The sequence below is a fragment of the Rhinopithecus bieti genome, unplaced genomic scaffold, assembly GCF_001698545.2.
Source record: "Rhinopithecus bieti isolate Rb0 unplaced genomic scaffold, ASM169854v2 scaffold_4654, whole genome shotgun sequence".
NCBI lineage: Eukaryota > Metazoa > Chordata > Mammalia > Primates > Cercopithecidae > Rhinopithecus > Rhinopithecus bieti.
Genome location: NW_016804499.1, coordinates 1,516,556 through 1,523,477, shown reverse-complemented (window position 1 = coordinate 1,523,477; position 6,922 = coordinate 1,516,556). Strand labels below are relative to the sequence as shown.

General features: G+C 43.2%; 1 long non-coding RNA gene across 1 annotated transcript in view; it reads left to right on the top strand.

Annotated features, from left to right (window-relative positions):
- Nucleotides 1-470: 470 nt before the first annotated feature.
- The window catches only part of LOC108527492 (uncharacterized), a 150,483-nt gene continuing 144,031 nt past the window's right edge, over nucleotides 471-6,922 (top strand). The window contains exon 1 of the long non-coding RNA XR_001884826.1: nucleotides 471-595. This is a non-coding gene — a long non-coding RNA (uncharacterized LOC108527492). The remainder of the gene's footprint in view (nucleotides 596-6,922) is intronic.

Genomic DNA, 6,922 nt, shown 5'->3' with positions numbered 1-6,922 from the left:
CCACCAGAGGCGTGCCCTCACTTGGGCCTGGAGGGGACAGCCTGGCTGGGTGTGTGCCCGCCAGAGGGAATGGAGTTTGGCCGTGCAAGGCTGGTGTCCACAGGCCCGTGCTCACAGCCCTAAGAAGGGCAGGATGGAGCAAGGGTGCGGGAGAGAAGAAGCAGGACTTCACCGCAAACCCTTGCCCCAGGCCCTGCGGAAGGGCACGAGGGCAGCCCCCCTGGGCTTAAGGGGAAAGGCCTGTGCCCGGCATGCTTCAGCCCAGGTCCCTTTTTCAACCACGGCAGTCCCGCTTGTGTCTGAAAACAGGCTCTGGGGTCAGGCACAGTTTGAATGATCACTGTGAGGCTGAAAAAACAAATACAGGAGCAATGTCACTGGCCTAAATTTCCCTGTTTTTTTTTTTTTAATTATTATTATTATTGTTTTATGTTTTAAACAGGGTCTTGCTCTGTTGCCCAGGCTGGAGTTCGGTGGTGAGATGATGGCTCACTGCAGCCTCGACCCCCAGTCTAAAAGGATTCTCCCGAGTAGCTGGGACAACGGGGTGCCATCAGGCCCAGCCCGACGCCTGAGTCTTTAGCAACAAAGTGAGGTTTGTCTCCTCTACATTTGTGAAACATTTTAAGACCGTTTGATCTCGTCACCTTCTCTCACTTTGATTTCTTGTCCCTGTGAACTCCTAATCACTTTCACAGTCTGCCTCATGCGATGATTCCGTTTTCTCAGTGCCAATTTTGTGGGGACACAGCCCTTGTTCCTATAGGTCCCGAAGCAAGTGGAACCAAGGCTACGGTGTGTGGCAAAACTGTGCAGCCTGCACAACATAGTGAGACCTCATCTCTTCAAATAACTTTAAAAAATTAGCTAGGTGTGGCGGCATGCCCCTGGAGGTTGAGACAAAGGATGGCTTGAGCCTGGGCAGTTGGGGTTGCAGTGAGCTGAGATCGTGCCACTGCACTCCAGCCTGGGTGACAGAGTGACACCCTGTCTTACACAAACTGTGCTGAGGTTGGGGGTGATGCTTGGTGTAGGACAGCCAACAGCTGGACCTCAGGAGCAGGAAGGGGTGCAGGTTCCTCCATCCCTCATTTGTCCCTGGGGAGTGCACTTGCTTTATCTTCAGGGTCTTGCCTATGACAGAGTGACAGACTCCCCATTCTGCCCTGGACTGCCTCACATCTCCTGCCCGCTTCCTACTTGCTGAAAATCTCTAGCTTCTTTCTTTCTTTTCTTCTTTGTTTTTGATTAAGAGCAAATTAACTGTATCTCACCTTGAACAGAAAGGCATCTCTTGTCTGAGAACAGCATTGCCTCACCCCGGGGCATAGTGCCTAGAGTTCTCCACACGCTCTTCCTCCTGCCCTTGGAATCTCAGACCTCCTCCCTACCTCTCGGCTCACAGGTCCTGGGTGCCCCCCACTGCACTGCTTATACTCACTCTGATAACTCTTCCTCTGGCCCAGCCTGCCAACCTAGAGACACTCATTCCCTGCTGCAGATTTGCTCCGGGGACCAGGGGCTTGTAGGCCCTCTCTGTTCTGTTTAGAAAAAGTGTTGAAAGTTAGCTCTAGGGTAGAAACCCATCTTTGGATGTCCCAAGGCAGTGCATCCAGGGAAAGGGCAAAATGGCAGTGGAGCCAGGTGGCATCCAGCATTTAGGCCTCGTGGCAATTCAGGTAAGGTTTTGCTGCCAAATGAGGTATGAAAAATGTTTGTTTTTCAGAGCGTTGTAAATTTCAGAGTTGTGGCAAAAGGACTATGGGTGGGTTCTGTTCTTATCACTGTGTACTGGGATAGTGGAGGCAGGGTGGCCCCAGGCCTTAGGGAGATGGGGGGATGTCAGCTGGGCTTGAGAGACGGCAGGCCCTGGATAACTGAGGTAGGGAGGTCAGAGGATGTTCTGGGCCTGGAGGAGCAGAGGGCAGGGGCCTGGGGAGGGCCATGTGCTGGGAACCAGGATGGCACTCAGAAGGCACGTTGTGTAGGTAACCAGGGTTACACTAGGACACATAAAGGCTGGCACAGTCCTGTCCTGCTGGGAACCACCTGCTGAGTAAGAGACAAGTGGCTTTTCAGAGCCAGCCCCTCAGAGGGTCACTTGGTCACTCAAAGGTTTGATTTATTTCACTACATGGTTTGGAACCTTCCCATTTACATTAAGAGGACTTGGGCAGAGGACGAGGTCACTCACTGGCAAGGCACCCGGCTACATAAGGTGTTGCCAGCAGCAGCCCTGGTAAATTCTCACTCTGCCAATGCACAGACCCTCCCTGTGAGCCTGAAGCTGGCTCCATCTGCTAAATCTTATGAATATCCAGAACTGACTTCTCTTCCGCAAAGCCCACCCTCCGGATTTCAGTTTTAGTTATTAGGGGCCACATCATGTTGAGATATGAAAATATGAATTAAAGTCAGTCTTTTTATTTGGACTTCGGTTATATTTTATTCCCAGATTGTCTTTATGTATTAGGTTGGTGCAAAACTAATTGTGGTTTTGCCATTACTTTTAATGTGTTTTCGTATCTCCTTCTAGCAGAAAGTTCTGAAGAACAGTTTGCCTCCCTACTCATGCCTACCTAAGAGCTTTGTCCTTAAAGTGAGGAAAGAAGCCTTTTGTCTCCACACAAGCCTGCCCAGGCCACCGGCTCCCACGTGAGCTGGTGAGGGGTGTGCCAGAGCCCTAGATCCTCTGCCTCATTGGGCACACACCTGGCAGGAGGGGCAGGTGGGGAAGGGGGAGTGCTGCTCAGATCTGATCCATCTGATAGATGATGCGCTTTGCTGACAGTACAAGGTGCCCTCCAGCTCTTTCATCTTATTTGGGTACTTACTTGGCATTTCCAAAAATGCATATGCTGCTTGTCATTAGCCATACAGTGAGTAATGTAAATACACGGTTTGCTGATAAAAGCCATGAGCATTCCTTCCTCTCATGCCAATAATAACAACCGTAATATATGAGTGCACTTCAGCTCTTGCCAACAATTACAGCAAATGTACAAGAAGAGAGGCCAATCAGCCAGGGCACATTCATGTGCAGATTGCCCTGCTCTACATAAATATGGTCTCATGACCCATCATGGACTGCCTGTGAGGCAGGAAGAACACAGCTCGGATGCAGGGCTCTTCCTCCTGGCTGGGTACAGAAATCACCTATGGGACACACAACAGTAACAACAAAAACAACAGCAAACAAAACACTGATGACCGGCACCGCTCTCCAGAGACCGTGATTTAATAATTAACAATAAGCAATTGTGATGTAATAGTTAGATTGTGATTTACTAGTTAATTGCTCTGGGGTAGGTCCCCAAAATGGAAAATTATCAAAGCTTTCTAGAGTGGTTCTAGTGCGCAGCCAGGGTACACAATCCCTGTTCTTCATTCTCCTAGTTCTTTGTTAGACAAAGCGAGGTACAAGCCTGAAGTGCTGAAAAGTTAATTGGCGAACCCAGGCCTGAAGGGTAGGTTTGGGGCAAATGAGGAATCAGAACTTAAGGTCTGACTTGCCGTCACTGTTGGAGGGTGACCAACCAGCCCTGTTGGCCTGACATTGAGGGGTCTTCCCGGATGTGGGACCTTGAGCTGTAAAACCAGGAGAGCTTACCAAATCTCCTTGCATAAAGATAATAACCTTGCTTTATTATGATCAACCTGATGCTGCTGCTAACAGCAATGTCACTTCACATGTCCAACATCTCGTGGTTCCTGCAATGTGTTTCAATCAGCATTAACTTATTATACCCTATGCTACAGCACAGCAAGACAGATAGAACAGGTAATGTTGTGCTCTTTTTGCAGATAAGGGAGGATGCTGCCATTAAGTGACAGGCCCGAGATGGGCAGCATTAAAAGAAAGACTTTAGACAAATTAAATTTAGCAGCGTTTACTTGGGTAAAGAATGATTTGCAAATTGGGCAGCCCTCTGAGTCAGAATAGGTTCGGAGCAACTCCGGTGCTGCTGAGTGGTTGGAAAAGATTTATGGACAGAAGAAGGAAAGTGAGGCACAGAAAACAGACGTGAGGCACAGAAACAGCCAGACTGGTTGCAGCTCAGTTTCCCCTTAGTGGAACTTGTTTGAACAGCTGGCTGCCTGTGAGTGGTTGAAGTCTGGTTGCTGTGTTTGACTGAGACTTAGCTATTGTTACAAGAGTAGGTTCCGTCTGTCTATGCATCCGGTTAGGCTACAGTTTCTTATGAATGGACAAACCATTCGACTGAACTTGAAATATGAAGGTGATAGCTTTAGGCTGAACTTAATTTAACAATTTCCCCCTATTGTTCAACCTTCCAATTTTGAGAGGTTGACCAGCATTCGGCATTGATATCACTTTGTCATAAATGTGTTTGTAATGTTTTTATTTGATCTCAAATTTCACTGGGAACTGGTAGGTTGGTAGGTTATATATGGTGAGAATAAGAACTCTAGGTTATTTTTTGGTAAGGGTTAGAGTAGGGGGGATCTCTTTATGTTGGAATTTCTTGTTTTTAGGAGGGAAAAAAATCTGGTCTGTGTTGGGATTTATCTGGTGTTTTTTAAAATAAAGTTTTAGTTTGTATGAGTGACTCTATTTTGCTTTAATTTGGTCTGGTCTATTGAGGTCCAGTGTATGAGCTGAGTCTACAATAATGGCCTCATAATTTTATTTAACAATTTTTTTGGTCAGATTTTTATTTAGGTGAGAGTGTGACCTGTGACCAACACCTGGGGCTTTAGCACTGTTTTTACTTATTATTTTGGGTTCTTGGTCTCCATAGGTCATTATAGGTTATGGTGTCTATGATCACGTATTTTTTTGAGTTTGTATTGTTTTTGGTGAAGAAAGGCCATTTGATATTTTATGGATGGCTGTATGTAAATACTTAAAAATTTTCACATAATATAGCACATCAGAGAAACTACTATTATGAACTTAAAATATGTAAGGAGGCAGGATATGTAAGGATAATATCAAGAGTTGGAAGTATTTTTTTAAAGCCAGGTTCTCCATAAACTTTGTAACTAAAATTAAATAAAGAATGAGGCTAGGTGTGGTGGCTCATGCCTATTATCCCAGCACTTTGGGAGGCCAAGGCCGAGGCGGGCAGATCACTGAAGGTCAGGAGTTCAAGACCAGCCTGGCCAACATGGTAAAACTCTGTTTCTCCTAAAAATTAAAAATAAAAAAAGCTAGCTGGGTGTGGTGGCGGGTGCCTGTAATCCCAGCTACATCGGAGGCTGAGGCAGGAGAGCCACTTGAACCCGCGAGGCAGAGCTTGCAGTGAGCCGAGATTGTGCCACTGTGCTCCAGCCTGGGTGACAGAGCGAGACTCCATCTCAAAAAAAAAAAAAAAAAAAAAAAAAAAAAGGAGAAAAAAAAAAAAAAAAAAAAGAATGAGACAAATGAAGAACCTATTTGTTTTAATTAAGTAGTCTGTTAATCTCTTGTAACTGAATTTCTATAATATCTGATGTATTTTATCTATATGTAAAAAGAAGTGTCAGCAATTGTACTTATATTATTTTTCTGTTTAGTTAGTAGGTAATTTAAGGTAGTTTTATTATTTAGTGTAACTTTAGCAAGAAAATTTAAGAAGTCTGTTGTGTAATCTTAGCCTTTGTAGTAAAATCTGTTATAGAGCCCAGTATGAGGGATAAATTTTTAATCATTGTTTTATTTTTTGTAAACCATGGAGGAAGGGATGTAAAATGATGTCTATCTAGAAAGGTGAAGGCTTTCTGACAATGTTTTTTAAACCTGTGATGTAGGTTAAGAGGAGTGCACTAATGTTTTGTTTTTCACTATGGAGTAGCAAAGGTATTATTAAAACCATTAGTTAATATTGGACCTTTATTTTTTATCTATCAAGGCATAAGTTTGTCTATGAATAAGACTGGCTGTAAAATCTTTTATGAATAAAAGTATATTTCACGGGTGCACATGACTGTTCTTTAGTCTTGTTATTTACAGAGGCATAAGTAAGAAAAAAAATGAGAGGTGAGAGTTTCATGATGGTGGAAGAGTCTTGATCTGTCATCTTGGGGAAGCTGTCTATGTGTAAGATGCTGTCCATTGTTGGGGAGAAACTTCTTTGGTTAGGTTTACCTTAAGGGTTCTAACAGGCATACAGTTTTAAGCATCTGGAGGCACCCTTCTGAGTTGTGAGATCATGAACCCAAGGTTTGAAGTCTCAAAGTTTTGTTGTAGTGTGGGTGGTAAGGGCAGTTTTTCTTTGATGTCGTTTTTAGAAGACTCTGTCTTTGGGTTCTGGATCGTGAAGGGTTTGATTATATTTAGTTGGTGGATTAAGAGCAGCTTTCTTTAATCTGAAAATGTATTTTGGCATAACATATTAAAGGCTTGCAGCATTTAGTCGTATCAGAATTCAGGAGCAAAAGATATATGATGTTCTATTATTAGGGGCATAGGCCTTTTAGTGACTGTCTTATAAAGGGTCCATTTATTTGGAAGTGGATTTGATTGTCATCAATCTGTGATATCTTTGACTAAGGCAACTTAGTTGATTTAGTTCCTTTTGTCTAATATTTTTGTAGCTGTAATATGTTATTTAACTGTTTTACAACTTGTCTAGTGAAATAAGCCTTTATTGTTGAAGGGTTTTTTTGGAATGCCTCATGAGGGAAACATATTTTCTAATAACCTTATAGATATTGTTATATCATTAGCCTTTTTTTATGGGAAAGCCTCTATATAATTAGAAAACATGTATTGAAAATGACAATTGAATGAAATCTTTCTACAAGTGTTTAAGTCACCCATTAGGTAGCAGAAATGTATTCTATCTGAAGTTTTGATTATCTTTTTAGGATTATGAGTTTGACAAACTAAACATTGGTCCTAAACCATTTTAGTAATTTATAAGCAGTTGTTTTACTAATATATATGTATTTATATATAATATATAATCCAATATAT